General features: G+C 37.9%; 1 protein-coding gene across 1 annotated transcript in view; it reads right to left on the bottom strand.

Moving 5' to 3' along the window:
• Window positions 1–23,717, bottom strand: part of RNF19A (ring finger protein 19A, RBR E3 ubiquitin protein ligase) — a 57,234-nt gene that overhangs the window by 22,213 nt on the left and 11,304 nt on the right. The window lies entirely within an intron of this gene.

The following is a 23,717-nucleotide window of genomic DNA, read 5'->3' as shown; positions in this document are numbered from 1 at the left end:
AAACCAAACCAACAAAAAACAAAACAAAACAAAAAGCCTCCAAACCAGATTCCCATCATGTATCAAACTTCAGTTATTATCTATGTACAAGATGACACCAAGGATTTCCTTCTGTTCTCTGCTGCCTAACTCACTGCAGAGTGAGAAGAGAAAGAAAGAACTCTTCCTGTTTTCCTCTGACAAAGGAAAAATCGGCAGACTATCTCCAACCAAAACCACTAACTTCTCCCTAAACATTCAACTATTCCCACTTCTTGGAAGCTTCACTGTACAAGAGGAATTTTTTTACCTTTTGGTGAACTGCATCTGTAACAGAAGAATGAGAAGGCATTTCTTATGTGGCACCAGTGTTGCATATCTGCATGTAACTACTGCTAGCATCCTTTCTTACCTCAGTGCTTCCCAACTTACCCCCTAGAAAGGCGTGAAAGGGTTTCTATGACTTTACCAAAAGATAAAATCAGAAACTGGATACTAAAACTAAGTCCGAAGGTAGAAACGAAGTAATGTAGAATGAATGCCTCTGTTTACAAGAGCTAAGCAGTCTGCACACTGGTTAGAGACCGGCACAAATCCAAACACTTGCTGTAGTCTCCAGAATGGGATCACTGAGCTGCGTGGGTCAAGACTAGGAAGTTTCAGAGGATGGCTGACCAGCAGCAGAAACAGGAATCCCTCTCCAAAAAGGAAACGCAGAAATAGCCCACAGGCTGTCCACGTCACCACAGCAATGCACGCAGCAGGAGCCACTGCTGGGCCCTCTTCAGACCACCACAGGTAGCTGTTATGTATGTACTAGCAGGCAGCCAAGACAACACTACTCAAACTAGACTACCCCCCAGTATAGCAGTACAGCACAAGAACACTACTTTCCTCAAGCATAAAAATTAAAAAGACAAGAGAGAAAAGGAAAAGAAAAAAACCCCAACCAAAAAACCTGTACATCTGGCTTTTATAAAAAGAGGTCTTACATTTTGAGCCCCCAGAGGTTTTTTGCAATTAAAAAGCCACTACATTCTATTTTACAAATGCTGAATTATTACTGCTTTCTTCTTTCTTCTTTTTTTTTTCTAATAAAGGAAAATATTACCACTGTGAACGTATTAAAAAAATAATCTTAGTTTACTCCCAGAGTCTAAAATAAAGAGTCTAAATATTTCAAGAACATAACATACTCTTCCTTCCCTCCTAAGGGGAACATTTTTAGTCCAAAAATCTAGTCAAAAGGAATCTTGGATGCTTTACCTGCTCCTGTTCCCAAAACAAATTTAATAATTTTGCAGCCGCTGTTTCTCATTAAATGAACTAAAAGATTCCCTGACCTTAAAAAAAAAAAAAAAAAGTGAAAGTGAAAAAAACTGCTCCATAATTTTGACAGAAGACAACACCTTTCCCTCCAGGATCTTGGTATGATGCATCATAGATACACACAACTGGTAGACAGTGTCTGAAATATACTACAGATACAGCCCATGGCTGACAATAAATTATATTTATATGTTTAGAAGTGCAAGAATAACCTTAAAACCATTTTTATAATTGGGTAATTACTAACATTGGTATGTTCACACATATACTACCAGGGCAGAGGAAAGTGCCATCCTCCTAAACCAGGAGAGTTCATGAACAAAATGAACAGCAAGGAAAGCATTCATTTCAGGCAAAAAGTAATTTGTTGTTGTTTGTTTTGGTGGGGTTTCTTTGTGTTTTTGTTTGTTTTTAAAAATAAAATAGAAAAAGGTAGGAAGTAAACACAGTAACATAGCCAAATCTATGACTACAAGCCTTCCCCTCCTCCCTTCCTCTGGAGAGGAAAGAATGCGTATTACAGCATTTCTGCCAGTTCCAACAGATGTACAAAATCAAGAAATAGCAGCTCTGGTGATGAACCAGTTGTACTTTTTTACTTTTTAAATAAACAAAGATTCTCCCATGGTGTAAAAAAAGAGACCAGAATGTCCCCATAGTTCTCTTTGCATAATGGAATCTGATAAGCAGTCCCTCTAAAATAGTAGATTGCTCTTTTAAGGAAAATAGTTAAACTTTGACAGGATTTTTGAAAAGAAAAGTTGCCAGTTATTTCAGACAATCATAAATTATGCTCTTCAGATTTAAAAGCATAAAACTAGTTTTAAAAGCCATGCTCTTCTTTATATAGTAATTTTGGATTGACATTTTAGTGACGTTCAAAGACGACTCTGTCGAAGTGAAAAGATTCAGCAGATGATTTATTACAGGAAAAAATGAAGACAAATGTTACAATGCTAATAATGATCAGAGCTGTACAAAATCATAAAAGCTTTACTAGCGCAATCTGGAGCACTGGCCAGTTCTCATGTTGCCCAACCCAACACAGCATCTGCATGTTTCTGCTGACAAAAAGAAGTAAAAAATACTTGATTCTGTACAGCCAGAGAACACAATGCCTGTATTATTCCAGTCACAATGAGTCCACATGAAGGGGATACGGTGTTTGCAAACTGAAGCTCCGAAATCCAACTACTTGAAATGAGCTGAGACACACAAGCTATGGTAATAATAAATAATCTGATTTTGAGGCAACATCCTTGCAAGTTTTGCATTACTCTAACTGACCAGTATAAACTCTGTCAACACACAGAAGAAACTAATATGGGCAACAGCAAAGGGACAGAAAAACCAGAGAGTGCAAATCCTGAAAATTTAAGTTCACCACTGTTCTCAACATTTCCTCAAAAGCACTTACTGATTACAGAAAAACCATATTTCTGGCTTCCCGCCATGCCCAAAGCCCTACCACAAATCTGAATTCCAGCCATGCTTTGCATTCTGCTCGTGCCACAGACTTACCACAAAACACTAGTTGCCACAGCACAAACTCACCTTGTCATTTGAAGATGCATAAATGACATTTACAGCTGCAACTCACCTAAAGCTCAGTATTAAGCTGCTATCTGTTCCTTCTGCAACCCTGCCTAACACTATTTGCTAGGAAAACCTAATGAGCATGCAGCTAATTTCTTTCAATAGTTCTTTTCGACCATGCTCTTTTAAGAAAATGCTATTGCTGACCATGTAATGAAAGGGGAGGGAAAGGAGATGGGAATAATCTTGCAAAGGGAGATTTCAACTCAAGAGATGACGGGGGTGACAAGTATCTTCTAATATGGCTCTCCACAGCACAATCTTTGCTTCTCTCATCAATTTCAAAACACTCTGGAAAAGCCCTAAGTCAGCAGCCAGCTGCTGGGGGAGACTAGCTCCCTCATGCTCCTAACTGCCCTCCAAACACATCAGAGGCACAAGCTCAGCATGCTCTTCCATTACATGCTCAACCTGGTGTACAGGGGCAAAAAATCAGAGTCTGCCATCAGGACAAACAGTTTCACATATGTTTGCAAAACAAAGGCAGGCTTAAACAGCCTTGTGTAGAAAAGGAGAAAACCCACCATGAACACAGATGTAACTACATCCTCACTAAAATCCCTTAAATATTCCCTCGTGTAATTGGTGCTTAAATGGCAAATCTAGACTTCTCCTGTTCCAAACAAACTCTCTTCATCTCAGACATTTGCTCCTCCAATGATTTAACCAAGCGCCAATTCTGTTAGCACACTGAAAGCTACTTCTTGATTAAAACTGACTACTAATAGCTTCCTTTCTGACATCTGCAATTCCCAACATCTATACTCTCTAGCGGCTTTCTGAAATGCACTCACTGATCCAGTTTAAAGAGAGCTGTAAAAAAAAAAAAACAAACAAACCATTCAGAGCTTGAATTTCAACCACCATCACAGATCATTCCTGCCTCCCTCTTCCAATGAGCATCTCCTGTCAATCACACAGCATCCTAAAATTTCTAAGCTGTGATGTTCTTAACATAGAGGTATCTCTAACTATCTAAAAGAGGCATCAAAAACAAATTTTCCTTTTAATTTAATCCATGGTCTAAGAACTATAAACACAGTGGAATAAAATGTAAAACAAAAATATGCAAAAGCTGAAGTTACTAAATGAAATACCAAGGCACAGGATTTTGAAACGGCAAGCAAGTGCCTCATTTCAATGGCCATTCTTTAAATGTCAGCTCATTCCACAACCATTTTTAAAAGCAGGGGAAAAATACAAACACTTTCGCCTGAGGATTTCTAAAAGAATACACCCCTACTTGCTTTACACATGCCTCAGGTTCAAGTATACATCTGGCACTGCTTACTTTAAAGAGTGCCTGGAAACGTTAAACATCTTTGACAAGTTTAGATTTTGACATCTGTGTGCTTCTGCAACACTCTGCCCCATTAAAAACATCTCACTATAGTCATGTCAATGCACATGGTGTCATGTGCATGTTAGGACTGTTACTTGGGTTTTATTACAGATGATTTAGTACAAGCAGAACAAGCATTTTGCAACTTGGAAGAAAACAGATGGAAATTATGTTGAAACAACAAAGGTTCTGGCAGAACCTTTATATACAGTAAGATGAAAAATAAAATCCTTTAATGGTAACATAATACAGCATATTGTGTTAGGCACATGCATATTGTGCAGGTGAAATGCTTAACTGCAAAAATTAGCAGAATACCTTTATGACTCCTTCAGAACATTTCCCTTCATAAACTAAAATCAAGAATAGCAACATTTTCCATGTAATTTTTCAAAGACTGTAAAGGTACAACTTAATTTGTTTGGCATTTTTGATGTCTTCTAACTGATTTCTAATAAAATGTGAAATAAAGGGTTGATAGTATTTGGATTAAACTGAAAAGTTAATTCTACAAAAGAAACTTAACAAATTTGTATCAGGAGATTTCTCAACCCTTTAACACAAACTCAGACATACAGATACTTATCAAACATTTACAGTGATTTGTTACAGCATGACGTACAGGATGGAAAAAAAGTCGTCAAAGCCTCATAAATAATTCACTTAAATCAAACTGAACTGTGTAAAACTACTTTCAGTATATACTCATGTAAATTTTACTTCATTATTACTGTTCTCCTTCGAAAAAGGGCACCAGTATGGTAGTTTACATTTTATGAAAGTCTTACCTTTCAGGCACTTTTGCAGGAAGATATCTTTTACTTTCTATCCTGCTTTGTTCTAACAGCCACGTATGTGAATGCTTCCCTTAAAGCATGAAGAACATTTATTACAAACGTTACTGGAGTTGCTCCTACTAGTAGTAAATCCTTTCCGGAGTGAAAAGTACTTGATCATTTAGCTAATTACATCTAATTTCTTTATACTTACAATGGACTATTGATAGTTGCAGAGGCCATTATTTCAAAAACAGAATTCCCAAATCCACAACTAATCAAGTTTTTAAAAACCTTTAGAAATCTGCCATGTGAAGATTTAAACTTCACATATCACCTTTAAATGACAGAAGAACAGTTGCAGTGAAATAATATCACTTCTTCAATTTATGTAAATCCAAAAGGCTGGGAGCAGAGTTCCCAGCAAGTACCATACCAAGCATTCACTCACTAATTTCATGTTGGAGCTCACAGTGGGCTCAGCAAAGGTGCTAACAAGATCTGGGACATGCCCATATCAGCACAGTAAGCAGAACAGGGTAGGGCCCTTATCCCCAATTCGAAAGGAAGTCAAACCCTCTGGAATAAGCCAGCTCGGCACACGTAGGCCATTAGACCAGTGCAAAGTGAGGGTCTTCCAGGAGCAAAAGGAATTGCTTTAACATATGAAAGATTCGACAATGCAGAGACAGTTTATTTTAGGGAAAGTCTTCTAATAATTGGTCTCTCCTGACTTCTTATGGGGAGATTTAGATTAGATGTTAGGAAGAAGTTCTTTACTCAAGGGGATTGTGAGGCACTGGCACAGGCTGCCCAGAGGAGAAGCTGCAGATGCCCCATTCCTGGAAGTCTTCTAGGCCAGGTTGGACGGGGCCCTCTGATCAACCTCACCTAGTGGGTGGTATCCCTGCCCATGCAGGGCAGGGGGGTTGGAGCAAGATTAACATCCCTTGCAGCCCATAATTCTATGATTCAGTGTTATTAAAAACCCCTGATATTCATGCATACTATTATAAAGAATTAAGAGAAAAGCATTTGTGAGACAGAGATTAAATTATCTCTACTGCACTGTTACCATGTCTCAGTTTGTTCTGACTGCACTTTATTTTTCCTTAAGGTCCTGTGTCAATTATCTGGAAACTCTATTCTCACTTACAGAACAAAGCAATATTGTTTTTAAAACAATGACACAAACAGACTGACTATGAGCCCACTTGGGCTCAAGGCCTGAGAGAGTCAGACTGATTAGGCATAAAAATCGAAAGATTGACAGTATGTAAAATACAGAGAAGCCTACAGAATTGCCAAAAGTGAACTGATATACAATGTTGTTTTAAAATTCTCAGTGGTATGTAGCACATGACAAAACAATCCTGACAGCTAGAAGAATCTTGAACAGCTTATTAAAAAAAAAAGTTATGCTTCTTCCTTAGAAATTTATGAGCAATACATCCTGTATCATGTGTCCATGACAGCTGCTATTAGGAAAGGAAGTCTTGCAAGCTGCTCAACTCATTCTGAAAGTCTCTGAAGAAATGATTGGCAACTCCAGCAAAACTGTTCCTCTTGCAGATAATGCCTGTAGAGAAGAGAGTACACTCAAAGTGCCTCCCTCAGTCTGGTGGCAAAAGGGAAAGAATTCCTTAAATTCTAAAAACATTAATTTTCCAAACCAGCAGCATTAAATCTGGGTATATTGTGTGCAGTGGTTGACCAAAACTAAGAACTCAGTGGAGAGATGCTTCCTATTTGTGTATCTGCAGGCCTGCGTCTGCTGCAAATAAGACTTTGCAGTTTTCCCTTATCTAACTCAGCAGAGCAATCTTAGTTCAACCACGCACTCACTTGCGTGTCAAAAGCTTCTCCTATGCACTGTGGTGCATTCTGCAAACAAATGTACACCAAACTCTGCCAAGAGGAAACCGAACTCTTGGAAACACTGAGGGGAAAAAACCCCACAACAAAACCAAACAGGAAGCAAAACAAAAATCACCAAAACGTTTAACTATTTTAATCCTTTAATCATTAAAATCCTCACACTAGGACAATGTTTTCCTTGCAAAAGTAATTGAAATATATTCTCTTAGTGCAATGAGGAGCATGTATTTTCTCTTTTGAATATAGTGGAGAGATTTATTTTTTATGTATCCATATCCATATATAGACATATAAGCAATGTTCTAAAATATTTGACTAGCTAGTGGTCTGAAAAGTGAAAACAACACTAATGGATTTAAAAACTGCACAAGCTGCCTCTGCCTATGTACCAAAAAAAGAGGTTTAATCTAACTGTATTAATACTTTCACTCCTGCAGTTGCTTTTTATTGTACACTATACATTGCAAAATAATCAGAGTAAAGATAAAGACATACACCAGTGAAATAACAGAAGACAGTTTTTGTTCCCTGCAGTGTCACCAGTCCTGCAAGTGGAAAACATTGCAACACTTCTGAATGATGAGCTAAGTTCTACAGAAAACTGTTCCAAAATGAAAATAACCAATACCAAGAGATTTCCAGAATAAGCAGATTTAATTTCAGGTCTGTAATTTTGCCTGGTCAAACAGTAATGGCTACATACTGAGTTCTGACAAGCTTTTGTTTTCAAGCAGGCTTACAAGTTAGCCCCACTATAAAAACAAACCAAATAAAGTGTACCAAGATACAAGGTGGGACAAACACTGTAATAGAGGGATCTGGAAGCATGAGCACGAGTTCCAGAGAGAGCACACAGAATTTGAACAGCATACCAGAGACAGCAGCTTGAGGGGACATATAAGAGGTTACAGATTGCAGTTCCTGGCTCCTAATGATTTTTAAATTCAGCAAGAGCCAGAGTTTCTGTCTTGTGCTGAGGGAAGATATTATTGACTGACTGACTGTCTGACTGGCAGTATCTTCCAGCTCTGTTTTATCTCTGGCATAACCAACCTCCATTTTGGAGGCAGGGGAGACAAAAAAATACAGGAAAACCTGCAAACACCAACATTCCACCACCTCCCCCCTCACCCCGCCGGTTGATCTTGAAATATCTTTGCCTCAAACTAAGAAATGCTGGAAGCTATTAATGGATTACTTTTTCAAACATTTGGTGCTATTTTACCATTTTAATCCTCCCCATATAGACAGATATACTTTGCATAAAACTTTTAAAGTAAACTAATTAAAAGGGACCGAGTTAGTAAAGAGTTTTGAATTCTTCAGCGACATCAAGTTAGGCTGACTAAATGAGACCTTACCATGGGGATAGATAAGAACTTGGTCACAGTTTCTGAAAGTCACTGTGACAACTCACAGTAACTTACTTTGCCAGCATTTCAGCCCTTGAGAACTGAGTAACTGCCCTGCATTGGTCTCCTTTGATATATCTCTTTACAGAGAACTAGTAATTTTGGTAAATATAATTCAATATAAAACTTTCAGAAAAGCTTGGATGACCGAGTGAATAATCCATGCTTGTCTATTCTAGCAGCAGCAAGTCAAGGATACAGACAGAAACTATGACAGAGTTTTCTGAACTCTGTTATGGCTAACGCCACAACTTTTGAAACTGCCCTTAGGTCAGGTACAAAGTTGCACCAGCCTAACCAACCGCTCCTGTTCACTCAAGAGGTGAGATTAGGTCAAAACCTAGCAAAACACATTCAATTCTCCTCCAACCTGACCTACTAATTTATTCTGTCAGTATGTTAACTGAAAAATCCTGCATGGATATATTTCAAATTACCAAGTCAGTTTTTTGTAATGATAGTTCTAAATTAACTGCTGCAATATCAAATACAGTCCAAGATTTAAAAAAAAAAAAAAAAAAAAAAAAAAAAAACACGTCAAGGCTGTGACAACATGGTACTGGGCAGTCTAAAGTGAGTTATAAAAGCACTGTGGACAACTCTGCTACAGCCTCATCCAGAATGCTGCACATGATTCCAATCACACCTATGTGAAAAAGAATAATTGTGAAGTGAAAAAGATGGAGCAAAAAAAAAAAAAAAAAAAAAAAAAAGAACTACTGAGAGAAAAAGAGACAAAAACAAAGACAGGGAAAGGTCTAGCCAGGGAAACAAAAATACTTCATCCTGCCAGAAACACTGCCTGTAGCTTCCAGACAGGAAACTCATTGCCTCCAGAAAAACCATTGGCGTCAGGAAAGGGCAGAAGTACCATGAAACTTATCTCACAGCTGAACCTATGTAAAATGAAAGGAGAACATTAGAAAAGGAAGGTAAAGACAAACCAACTAGCCACAGATCTTTGCTTATGAATACACTAGGTGAAAATTTAAATCTTACTGATGTGTCTCTGGAGAAAGAATTAATGGAAAAGATTATTCTAGTCCTACTGAAAATAAATAAAAAAACGCCAGGTTGAAAAGATAGAGTCCATTCAACACAAGAGAAGGGGAATGATCTAGCAGCATTTACAGGCAGACTCTACTAGCATTGCAAATAGTGTAAACACTAGTTAAAAAGCACAAAGCAAGAAAAAGCTGAATGACAGTCATTGAAAGTACATCGCATGCTGTACTAACCTATGCTGGAAATACAATACATGCCAATAGGAGGAGTTATTCTGCCAGCACAATTATCCCACCTACAAAAACATCATACTATGCCAAAAGATATGCTATGTCAGCACACAGCAGGATTTAGCCAGATTGATGAGAGTTTTTCCAACATTTTTCACTGACATCAACACAGACTGAGGAATAAGCAGTGTTTCTCTATGTAGAACAACTGCTGCACATGACGGGTAGAAAAGTCATCACAAACACACCACCTCATGGCTTTAAAGACCTATCTTGTGAAACTTTCTTAGTCTTTATTGCCTTGCTAATGGTGTCCAAGCATGACTCAACACAGGGGAGTTTGTGAATCCCCTGCAAGCCACTACATCAGCCAGAGGCCTTGTGTCAGGTGACACACTGGGTCACAAAGTGCTGACGAGACCCTGGCAGTGCTGCCATGTTCTGGATGGTCAGAAAGCTTCACATCAAACTTTAAAAAATAAATACTCAAAAGTTTCCTGCTATGCTTCATATTTTACCAACAGAATACAAAGTCAAAAAAACCCACAGAGGACCTACAGTGATGTTCCTCTGCCATCAGAGGATGCTGCAGCAGTTCTTAGTGCTTAGTGACACAAACGAATGTGTCAAGATGTAGCTGCACTATTCCACTTACTCTACTACTTTTAAATTGGTTAATTACACCTCCATTGCCAGGCCCCACAACACAGTTGTATTCTGAAATACAACTCCCTTGCCCTCACGCTTTTGAAGACGGATTGTAAAGCCTTCTCCCCTCCACTCACGCCCTCACATTCAAACTCACATAGTCTTTCTGTGTTGGATGTTACTTTTTCCCTCCAAAGCATCATCTTAAACAGCTCTTTCTACATAATTATGGAAACATCATTAGTTGGGGCCCTTTGTGCAACAGACTGTGACACATCGTCTATTTCCAACAATTACAGGTAGAAAATACAAAGCAAGCATAATGCAATTCCTAGAAAAGCTACTGTGCTTATTTTCTCCATTATTTAGAACAGCTAAACACTTCCTAATTATAGTCTCCAAACAAACCTGTATTATTTCAGGTTCTGAGGTAAAACCATACATTGTGGTTTTTAAATAGTAACTCTGGTAATGTGCCTTCAACTGTACCCTTTTCAGTAAATATTTTTAAATCTGACTTAAGGTGTTGGGGTTTTTTAAGCTTCCCAGACCACAGAAACATCAGATTTGTTAAACTGAATTAGTACAGAAGGTGCTGCCTCCAGCCATGACTACCTGTTAGCCTAAACCTAAGATATAGCCCTCAAAGGTCGAGATTCTTTTTTCCTTTAAAAAGCAGTGTAAATTTGCAAACACTACAAAAGCTTCTTGTTTATTTTTAAAATCAGCTGCAATCCTGCAGCTTGATTCTGAATCCTGTCACGGTGACATGCACAGTTCTGCTCTGATGGCCTTAAATATAGCTTTCCTAAGCTGTTTGCATCCAGATAAACCTTAAGATGAAACAAGGACCTTAAACTGAATATAACACACCGGCTTTCGTATTTATTTTCAAGTCAAAAGTATTTGTTTAATCAGCAATAACAGAAGTCAAATCTCAGTTCACCTTAGAAACAAAATACCAGTTTCTCTAGTGGATCATGAATTCACAGTGTCTTTGAGTCCTTGCTTTCTTTCTACTTGCAAGTTAACCATTAAGAATTTCAAACTGCAGTAGATGATTACTGATTTATTTTCTTTTTGCTTATCTAAACCTAGTGTTAACAGTGGGGCGGAAAAAAAAAGTCCTTGAGTAATAGATTTAGTCTGCCTCTAAAAAATACCTTCACTTGCAACACCAGCAAATAACTGTTACAGTAATCACACTTTAGAGAGCTAAAAGCAATATCCTGCCAGCCAGTAGTGTCAGGCACAAGTATTTACAGAATATTCTGAAATGCCTGTAATAAATAAATGGGACAAAACATAGTTTATCAAGTACATTTTCTACCCACGAAAGATACACAGCGAGTAGCAGGCTCCAAGGACGACTCCCAGTGACATCCCCACAAACACTGTTTCCATTCCAGCATGCCATTATTCCAGACCGGAGCGACTGAATGTGCGCAAAGCAAAACCTCACCCTAACTTTGCTGACGTCAGAATTTTCTTGCCAGCAGACGCTTTAGAAATAGTTACATTAAGTCTCCATTGTGCTGTGTAACTCAGAGCTTGCATTCCTGAATCGGAAAACGAATGCAAAAGAGCAGGAAGAGGAGGAGGACAAATTCAATTTTTCAACCCGAGATTACAGCTGTATCTGGCACAGTCTGACCATGTGACTGGCTCGCTTTGCAGGCTTCAGGTAAATTCTCTCTGTCAAGCAGAGCCAGGAAGGGAACAAAGCAGTGGCAGGAGAGCCGAAGAGGTCAGCGGCGGCCGGAGAGCTGGCAAGGCAGAGGCACAGCCCTGCCCCGTGCGCGTCCTCCCGGCCGGGCTGGCAGCACCAGCCCCCACCTGGTACACCTTGTCCCTTCGGGCCACACCGCCTGACCCAGACAGAACGAGGGCAGACGGCAGTGCATCTGCCGCCTTTTCCACCTTCCAAAAACAAACCAGATGCCTCAAGTAAGAAACATTTGAGTTATTCTAAAAGCAGAAACCAGAGCCAAAGCTAACAGTTTGGACACACTGCAGATTGCTGAAGACTACGGGATTGCTGAAACTGCCTGCGGACACTGGTCCGTGGTGGTGGCAGAATACCTCACACTGGCTGCCTGGGGAATGAACAATAATTTTTTTAACAGCGGCCAGGGCTCACCTTTGCACCAATCCAACACCAGTAACATTCTGAATTTTAACTCAGAAATGTAGCATTCACTCTCAGCAAGCAACACAAAAACATGAAGGCACATTCATAACTGTAACAGCTCATGTCATAGATCCTCACACTCGAGTCTGTAAGCCATCGGACCTTGCAACCATCTTCATGCCTTACTCTAAGCACTCCATACACTTACAGTAAAAGGCTCCTCATTTCAGTTAGAGCTTCTACCTGACATCCAGCAAGTGCCAGATGAAACAGAAGAACCCTCAACTGAGGACAGCATTCTGAAACAGATTTATAACATGGATTTTATAAACCTGCACTGAATACTTAAAGATAATGACATTTAGCTTCCACAGCCCTTGACATGAGTCTGTTCATTAATGAAAATCATCTTTGGGAGAAAACTGAGCATGTGACAGAGACACCAGACACACCAGAGATGATGTCGACATTTGAACAAAAACCAACACAAAGAGCTTCAAGTTTCATGTTTACAAAGGGCCACATCTGTCTCTAGATAACCTGGTGACACTGTCAAACATGACTGAGTTAACTGTAGCTTACTATCCTGTTCTAACTCAGTGCACTGTGATCTGGACAACCCCTGTATTTGTATTTGCTATCTCACAGCAAGACCAGATCAGTACAAAATACCTGGACATGATACCAGCTGTTCTTTAGAAAGTCCAGATATCACAGCTTTCTTCCCCTCAACTGTAAGGATTACTACACAGGTATAACTCCTAGGCTCTGGTCTGAACCCAGATCTTTCTTTTGGCTCTTTAAACAAATTTTTAGAATGTGGTATGTTTTCTCAGGGTGGCTGGGCCTCGAGGAAGAAACAGCCAGAATAAACAAACTCTGAAAGTATTTAAGATTTCAAGAATGGATTATTACCACCAGCTCCATTCTTCAGGCAGCACAGAAGTACCTACAAAAAACATGAAACGCATCTGTGCAAGAGGTTATTTTTTTTCTGCAAGTCTGCTTTATAAGGCAGGGTGAAACTCTCAACAGAATGAATAAATATTCTTGATGACTGTTTCATACTCAGTCTGAAATGTACTTCTCTAGCCTTGTTACACTGCAGTATGTGTGTGGTTTCCTTGCTACAGCTAGCATGAGACAAAAATGAATCATACACTGTACCAGTGCCAGCACAGAGAATAAAACAAATGCAATCACTGTTATTGAGGAACAAAAGTCCCCTACAAAAATGTCGGTTGCACATCTGTTTCCATTGTAGGATTAACTTTTTCAGTTACTTTACCTGAGAGATAAGGCATATAAAATGTCAAAAAAGTCCTAGTAGTGTAGAAGTAAGACATTTTAATCAGATAATTTTAACATAGGTAAGTTGATAAAACAGGAGCTTTTATGATTTAATAATTATTTAGAAGCTTCAACTTTATGATTGAAAACAGTAGATAATAAATCCTATTCTGCAAAAAAATGCTGTTTCTTTAACATTTCTGATATATTGGCTCTTTTCAGTAAGGGGAACTTACTCTGTTTTCTGAACAACTACTCAACACTGCACTGGAAAACAAAAAGGCTGTAACTGAAAAGTTATTCAGAAATTAATTCTGAAGTTCTTTTACTTCTTTTACTGTTCTTTCACTCACTTCTTTCATTCTCACATCTTTCAGGATCACCATTATGAAAAAAGGTATCTTTAACAATTCACTTTCTGTCCTTATTTCTGACCTTTCTGATTTGCAATCCCACTCTTCACCACTCATCCTCAAATAATTCCAGTGACAGAAAATTATCAAATACTGTATGAAAGAACATAAATGATTCTTCACTCTTTTAAAGTTGTGTGCAACTACAGAAGTACTCTGCTGTAGTTTTAGCCAGTATTATTAAAGAGCCCTCCTCTGAAGAGCAAATCTGTTGTCACCTTGCAGCTATCACAACTATCACAGCAGTTCAACTGTGAGAGTTGTGTGATAGAACTTAAGAAAGCTGAAAGGTCAAGGCACATTTAAAAAGATTCAAACATCACAACAGGTAGGGATTATGAATGATAAATGCAAATAAACTACAAGAACAATATGCCAGGTCAACTCACATGTCCCAACACTATGTCTGAAAAGGGTTTGCTACAGCTCACAAGACTTATATTATTTACTTATACTAGCAAGCCTTAATTTAAAATTAAATGTATGCTGAGTGCAGCCTTTTTAAATACCTGCTGGTCAGGCTGACTGTTCCATACTGGGAAGGTAACAGCTACACTAAAAAACATACCATTTTGTTTAAATTTCAATTTTGATATAACTGAAATAGTTTGTATCTGCCCACACTTCCCCATTAGAGAAGTTACAGCACCTTCAGCTGCATTGCAGCAATGGAAGAACAAACCATTACTAAAACTTAACAGGTTTCCCTGTCTTGGTACAATCCCTCTCCTTTCTCTCCAAATGTCCAGTCACATAGTAACCTCAGAAGCCACAGTCCTAGAAGACTGTTCTCTGAGACAGAAGGGGGGAGAAGAAAAATGAGAAAGAGAAAAGAAATCTGAAATGGGTGGAGAGAAAGTCAACCTGTGATAAAAGGCACAAGGATATACAACTGACACATAGATGCAGTATTGTTTGTTCACTGATTTGACCTCACCAATATGGCATACAAATTACTGAGAGAAGGGAAAGTTTTTTTGAAAGAGGGGGAGGATGTGACACATTGTTCTCAGGACAGTAAGAAAAAAACCCACAAATATCTAGAAGTTTCCTCCTCCTTATTAGGTACTCACTGGTGTAGAGTAATTGTGTAAGTGATATCTATTCCTTTCTTAAGTTTGGCTAGATAACAAAGAAGGAAATTAATATAAAGGTTTGGATCACGTCTATGTTTCAGCATTCCTGACTACTCTGGTTTCTACTTTGACTTTCTACCTTAGTAAAAACACTTTTTCTAATCCTTTTACATTTGTCTGCAGTATCATGATCCACCAAGAAAACTGAGCTACCAAGTCTTTTTCTAGCCATGATGACAATAAAACTGTTGTGTTAAATGACTTTTTCATGTAGAACCGTTTCCTAGAGTGTACTTATAGTACCTAGAAGTTCTACACTGCTATGCCATACCTGGCAAAAACAAGTGAACGCTATTGTAATCACACCGCTGCTAATGTGATTATAGACAACAAAATTCTTACCCTCCTTCTGCCCCCTAAAACGTCCTTTTCCCAGTAAATCATCTTGCGACCTACAATATTATCAAACACTCTTCGGGTAACAGAGGCACACAAACCTACACTAAGAAATATGAGGACATTTAATATTGCACACTTGAGCACTCAAAAATTAAGGATTCCAGAAAGCAAGCTGTCCATAAAAACTAAATACAGTATCCCCCATATCCAGTCATTTGACAGCATAGCTGATGCACTGGAAGGCAATGCAAATGTTGGTCCAGTTTCAGCACGTATGACGTCTGGCTGTGATATCTGATCCTTGTCACCATTTCCAGGGACATCAGGACATCTCTTCCCCTGTCCACAACAAATATCCAACTACCAGGAGAGGCAGATATAGATAAAGTGGGGCCAGTTGCTTCCCACCCAAGCAGTGCTGAGTACAGCACCAGGTAGGTGAGCTCCACTAAGAGAAGCTGGAAGACTACTGCTGGGTGCCACTTAGTGCTCTAGCAGTCATTTCCAGGCCTTTGGGAGACCCTAAAGGCTGTGTCCAGCTTCTCAACTTCCGGTAGAATCACACAGACATACTGATTTTTCTGGAGCTGGCCTCATTCCAGCAATGGCTTTTTCTCATTTCCATGCTAAATGAGGCTCCATATCTACATGTTGTATATTTTTTGCTTTATAACAACATTATACAACACTGAATTCACAAATACCACACAAATCCTTAAGACATTTTTACTATACTAAAGGCTTCAAAACCATTAACAAATCGATCTTCAAAGCAGTCCTGCAAAATCATCATAGAAATTCTGCAATGGAAGATTATTTTTCCAAATTTGCAAAATGGGAAACAGACACCAAGGCTAATGGTGTCACTTGAAATGAGATTAAGATATTGTGGGGTGCCAAAGCTGTAAGGCTGTTTTGCATCAACATAGGACTGTATAGGTTCAAAACTTAGGTTGAGCACTGACAGCACTGACCTGCTGATCAACACCTGAATGGCTAAAGATGGGCACAGAGGAAAACACCTAACTACTCTATAAGGGCCTTGCCCAACACCACACTCTACAAATGAGGTGCCACAGACTCCTTGTTCTAGCATTCCCTATCTTAAGCTTATACCCCAGCACACATCAAATAATGTGGCTGTTGTCTAATGATTTAAACGCCAATAGTATTTTTTCTGTCGTCAGGGCATGAGAATGTTCTCTTACACAAATTTTCTGCAATTTAACAGTTTGCAGACACCAACTGACAAGATTCAGCTAGCATTAACTAGAATTAGTTTCTCTTTGAAACTTCTATCCCCGTGACAGATTTGATTAACACTGGCCAATGGGTTTCTAAAGATGACGACAAACCTAGAAGAATGTCTTCTCTCAAGGACACTACAGTCTGCTACAGCATGTTTTGAACTAGGGGTTGTGGACTATATCTCAAAGGAGGAACCCTGTAAAATAAATGCCTGCTCCTGCAACAGCAGACACAGGTGGTAGCTCAGAGGGCTGTGCATGCAAAGCTTCATATAAACCTTTCCATCCCTCCTCCCCAGATGTTGGTCAATATTAGCAGGGGTTAAGGACCTGTGAACAGTCCCTATTTTTCTTTTATCATTTTCTTTTGCAGGTGCTCAAGTTTGAGAGCAAAAATGTGAAACAGAGAAAGCTATCATAAAAAGAGAGATCTGGTTAAAAAATAGCTGTTTCAGTCTACCTCACCCTTAGTTCCTTCATGCAACCTTTTCTTCCTGCTCTTCCTCACTTATCCCTTTTCCTTCTACCTCTTCTGTTGCCTCTACCCATCACGTTTTCCTATACCTCCTTTGAACTGAAGGTAGACAGCTCCCACTTTGTCTGAAGCCTCTCATCCTGACAGAGAATCAAGAGCAGAAGGAAGCAATCCCACTTCTCACTTGGGTCTCTCATTATTATTGATGCCTGGCAGCTGTGATTCAAAATTTAAGTATCTCACCACTTGCTACAATGGCTGAAAAAGTGTGGCCGTATGTGAAATGTTTAGAATTTTGGTGCCACAGCAATCAATCAGTCTTTAAAGAAAATGCTCAAAACCAGTTTCTAAAAATTTGCCATTCCTAGCCAGTTTTCACAGAGATAGAATAAAAATGGAGCAAGGTTTCTCTAAGAAAATAAAAGCAAAAGAAAATGAAAAAAACCCCCGACCTCTGATCCAAAACACAGACATTATAACATTCTCAGAGCAGTTGCACCGCACTGTATTTTTAAACATTAAGAAATATTTCCTCTGCATTCTCAGAAACAATATTTGGTGGGGTTTTTTTTTTTTTTGTTTAATATCCAGGTTGAGCTGCAAAATATAAATGCTTCAGACCAAATACATTTTGACTTAAATATAACCAAAAACCTGAATGCCTGGTTTCATAATGTGAAGTATTAACCTTATATAAATAAGATACTGACAGTTCTAAGTATTGTATACACAGTTGTATACACAATACTTGGAGCTCCTAAAAAACTCCTAAACAGAGGAATTCTTTGATGTTTACTTGATGTAGTAGCCCCAGTCCAAATTAATACCTATCAAGACCATTTCCATTGTACCATATACTTATAGCATATATGTGCAAGTGCATTTTCTCATATCCAGTATAAATTCTAAAAACAAAGCATAAAGAGAAAGGATGCATCACTCATTTTACAGATAGATGTTTGAAGCACACAGATAATGTGACTTGCCAAACTCTCAGAGACAATGCACAGAACAGCTGATGATGGACAGAGGAGAACGTGTCTTACCTCACAACCAGAATGGGATGGCAGCAATGATCAGCCTCCTCTGTCTGAGCTGCTAAGCACTAAGCCACAGTAACTCCACAACTTGTACTCATCTGCTTGTATTCTAATATATGTAGCACACCGGTCCACTCACCATAACGGGCTGTCCTTAATAACATTTATAAATCCCACCACCATTTGGAACAGAAATAAAGCATGCCTTTTCCTCCTTCATATGTAACTCCATGATCTGTCCCAAATAGCCACAGACTGTGTCAGTACAAACAACTGTTTCTCCCTTTTATCTCCTGCTCATTTTACAGTACAATATCCTCCACAAGACTGACATCACTGGAGAAAATCCCCTTACATTTTCCTTTGTTCGGCAAAATATATGGTCTGTAATGGTAGCCTGGGGGCATTTAATGCCATTCTACAGTACATCTTTCTCATCCTTGAAGGAAAGACATACATATCTAGAAGGAAAGACAAACACTTGATAAAAAACAGAAAAACAATTTCAAAGAACTTAATGTACTGACTTCTTAAATTATAACAGAAAAGTGTTGGTAACTTTAGAAGGAAAGGTCATGATGAAATGGTTTTAAAAGCTTGAAGGTCTTGATCCATTTCTTCAAAGTGAAGCATTCTTCCCTAACCAAGAAATAAATATGTAAAAGGCCAAACCAGCTATATTATCACTCAAATTAATTCAGAAGTATAAGTTCTAAAAGGATTTCAATAATATACTACTGTAACCCCAAGTTTAATTTTAAAAAAGCTATTTAAGCAATCACTTAATTTGATTATGTTTTGTAAAAGAAATTGCAAACTTCCAACTCTCTACTAATTCATAAATTTGCAAATTACAGCATGAACTACATGAAAAAAACCCTGTTGGAAGTGGTCAGGTACTTGATTGAAAGGGAGGGGATGTAGCTTTTGTGTAAGACATTCTTTCAATACATCCTTAAAGGCCAATCTACTAAAATGTAAATAATACAAAAAGGCATTAAAATGTTACAATTTTAATACATTTCTAGATATCACTAACCATGAGAAAACACATGCTCTTATTTAAATAAATCAACATTCCTGACTACCCTCCAAGTTCACCAGAATGTAACAAGTCACTCCTGGTTTCCTGAGTTCAGGATCCTGTCTCCAGCGTATGTAAGACTCCACGGTGCAAATGACAGGTGAAACAAATCTTCCATTGGTCCCAGGACCTAAACACGAACTTTTAACTTGTCAGAATGGTTTCAGATCCAAAAAGTACATTCATCTCCCAGCCAGTACGTTCTAGTACCTTCTATACTGCCATACATGTAAATACCAAATCTCTCTCTCAGCGCTGTGAATACCCCAAGAAGATCTATGGCAATGAGCTCAACAGCCTAATGAAACAGCTCAAAAAACAGCTCCTCCAAAAATCAGTACTTAATTTACTACTAATCCGACTGAATATATTCTTGTTCTCACAGTATAGTATGAGGACAGAAGTTCTAGCTTATCCTCATCTTTCTCATATGAGAACTGAATTTCCACCTAGAAAGATGTAAAGCCTTGGAACAGCAGTGTTAGCCAGGAAGGCAAGTGCATGACCAGAGACTGACAGAGGGAAGTACTGTATAAATCTCTGCATCACTTACAGCCACACACAGCCACCTGTAATAGAGTAAATTACATACTTTCTAGATTTACAAACAAACAGTTGGAGAACACTTGTTTCTCCTTTTGTCAGTGATTAGCACAAAACCAGGAAATGAATCAGGCTGAAATATAAATCTTGAGAAGAAACACCATGAAATTTCTTCGTCTTACATAAGATTCATTATTTTTTAAAGTGACAGGAACTTCAATAGACAAATTGATCTAAAAATCATAGTTTTAACAGACAGTAGAGCAACTATGGACTGTTCAGAAAAGGAAAACAGATTTGGGTCTTCTTTTTCTTTTATTATGTCATATCACAGGTGTCTTCCACAGTCTTTCTGACGCATCATGATCCATATACAAGTTCACTGACTGATGGAACACCAGCCAAGATAAGAAAGACAGGAGGGATGCCAAACAAAAATCAGTGCCAAATTACAGTGATCCCTTCATTTTCTTTCCAGCTTTGCCATAAAACAAGCTTTATTTCCAACATCTCTGGGCCTCCATTTTACAGATACGTTGTTGATAATACATTTACATTTCACTAGGACTTCCTTCAATGAACTGTGGTAAGTAACATGCAATGACAAGTTCTGAAATCACTTTCCCATGCAAGTGCAAAATCCTGTCATCTTTGAGCATCATTTCTTCTAGTCTGTCCCATCTGTTATTTAAAAGGAGTGAAAAATAACCATGTTAAAAAAAAAAATAGAGAAGCTAGCTATTCAAGAGAATGCTTTTCCACAAAAATTTAAAATGGCAGTCAACAGCCAGATTATTTTGACTCGTGATGTCACATGACATTTTAAGACTGCTTTCTAATTGCATATACAGAAGAACAGAACCAGGCTGTAACTCCAACCAGAGACCACACTAATCTCTTGAATTTCAACTTTGCACCAAATATTCTCCCCATCCCCTAGCCTCCCCCAATCAAAACTAATCTATGGGGAAGGAAATGAACGAATGAACAAAACTGCATTCTGAGCAGGTACAGTTTTTGTCTTAATAATAAATTTTATGGCAAACTGAAAGCATATTTTTTTCTCATTTGTGAAGTATTATTAAAGGTGTGATAGAACCACCCTGGAGCATGCTGGATGTCTTTCAGCTAACACTAGTATCGGTTTTAGTGATTTAATCCCAGGCTGCAAAGTTTTCACCAGTCACCCAGAGGGGTCAGAAACAAACTTGTCTCCCCAAACCAACATATAATTTCAACAACATACTTTCCCAGTCTGGGCTGAGGAAGGAACCTGGATTCAGACTGGTTTCATTTTAAAAGTGGAGGGGAAATTTGAACTCCTGTCAATCACTGTATCAGATACCGAGGAAAAAAGGAATACAGCAGGAACATTCTGATCCCCTGCACATCACTAAACTGTCTTTTTTTTCCTTTACAGCAAAGGGTGAAGTAACTCCCTCCTATTTCCATATTCCCTTCTCATTACATATAACATCTACAGTAGTCCACACATTTTATCAAATTAATTGAATTTTTAAAAAATCCAATATTGTAATACCAATCCAGTTATTAAAAAGAATTATTTTTATTCCAAATCTTATTTTTTCTCTTTATTTTAAATGCCTCAGAAATTATTAATTAGCTATAGAATAGTCAGTAATCACAACTGGCAAGAAGGAGAATTTTTAAACTGATGCCTTGGATCTCAGATGTTCTAGTAACTCAAAGTCTGACTTTTAAAGAGTACTAGTATACAAATTTTGCTGAAGAACAAGCTAGTCAAGTGTTAAACTACACATATAACCCTGAAGTTAAAATTTTATGGCCATATAAATGTGCATTAGTATTTCAGTTTTCCAACAAATGTGTTTTGTTGGGTTTTTTTAAAATCCTTCCCAAAATACCAAATACATGATGGAAAGCAATATACTATATTATGATGTAAGGGTACTGACTTATTCTAACCAATAAACAAACCTGTGAAGAAAAGCTCCTTAAAAAAGAATTAACTTCATTCTAATGAATTAAAGTACAGTCTCATCTAGCTGTGACAGATTTCTTATGCCAAATAATTTCATGGTTTTGATGCAAACATTTAACGTTAGGCCCTGAGTAAAGGCAAGAGGAAGTCAGACTAATTACTAAGCCAGGGAAAACATTAAGTTTAAAAAACATAGTCCTTTGGTTTTTTGTAGTTCACACCTGGTCTGGCTTGTCAACAAGAATAAAATATTTCACTGATCATGGACTTGATAAATGTTTCTCCAAAGCTACCAAAAAGGGGCTGTGAAATAGAGCTGAACTGGTAAAAATCTTGGAAATTACATTATTTCCAGAAGATTGCTGAAAGTACTTTATTACAGAGCATAATATCAAAGGAGCACATTTTAATGAACAGTTTTGGTAACAGACCAAAGCAAACAAGAAGCATCATGGTTTTTAAAATGCTAACCACACATTTATAGAGACACACCAAGAATATTAAACACATGGCATCGCAAGAGAATGCAGGGAAGCAGTCCTCACAGGTCAGATCTGCAGAAGAAGTGAACTGGCAGTGAAATCTAAACATGACAGAATTTCAGGAGCATTCAATACTGTAGCTGTAGTAAGAAAAATGAAAACAAATGGGTGTCCAACACATTTGCCTATTTGTGTGCATATATCAGCTTATTTGAAAATGAAGTACCTGCAGACATCCTAATTAAGCAACCTTTGCCAGTGAAAACTACTGTATTTTAATTATATTCCTTAAGTAATGTCCTGGTTAAGCAGAGCATGAGAGAGATGCTATCTGGTCTGTTTTTGGGATACTCCAGGTAAGGAGTCACTGAAAGAGAAAAGACTGCAGTATCACTACAAAAAAAAATTATCTGTATTGCCTCTTTCAACCAGGGAGCTCATTTCCATGGAAAACTTTTCCTTGTACACCACTATAATAAAGATATGCAAAATTAGAATAAATCCAGGAAACCTTTTCCAACACAAATTCACAGAATCAGTTACATTAGAAAAGAAAACCAAAACAATTGAGTCCAAGTGTTAACCTAACACTACTAAGACCACCACTAAACCATCTCCCTAATATAATCTAATTTGAGGTGTCCTAAAGCAATAGTTCTTTTCCTATGAAAGACTCAAGATAAAAAATCCTTCAGATTTATACACATGAATAAAAAATGTAAGATAGGAAGGTATGTTTGGTTTTTATTTATTTAAGAAAGGAAAGTGAAGCTGTTTCACTTTTGAAGGAAGTACTTTGAAGTCAGGAGCTTCACTGTTTACTTGAAACCATTTACTTCCTCCTATAATTCCAAAGAAAACAGTTACACAAATACATTAGAGGAAGCAGGTGTATAATTTCATTGAAAAACTATTTAAACTTCTAAAAAACAAACTTTATGACAGCACAGATCTTTCAAGCATTTCCTTATGTTACCTGCTAGAACATATAATTTAATATTTATCTCGCTACTTTATTAAAAGAAAGCAACCACAGGGTTGCTTTCACAGTACTAGCAAGCAATGCTCTATGGCCCTAAACACAAAATAAAATTATCACAGTGCCAAGAAAAGACCAATGCCACTTCAAGCTGTAAATATATGAAGAAAATCCTCAGCATCACCAAAATAATACCGTAGAATATTAAGGGACATGATCATTAAAACAAACAAACAAACAACACAACACCCCCCTCTAAGCTAGATTGCACAATTCCATGAGATACTACATCGCTTGTTTTCAATGTGCCTTCAGTTTTAGTTCAAATACACTTCTTATTTTATAAATCAGTTATCACTGAAGTTACAGTAACATCTGGACTTGTTCAAGACTAATTAAG

The sequence above is a fragment of the Corvus brachyrhynchos genome, unplaced genomic scaffold (assembly GCF_000691975.1).
Source record: "Corvus brachyrhynchos isolate BGI_N302 unplaced genomic scaffold, ASM69197v1 scaffold302, whole genome shotgun sequence".
NCBI lineage: Eukaryota > Metazoa > Chordata > Aves > Passeriformes > Corvidae > Corvus > Corvus brachyrhynchos.
The sequence above is the reverse complement of the archived record's forward strand: the minus strand, read 5'-3'. Positions and strand labels throughout refer to the sequence as shown.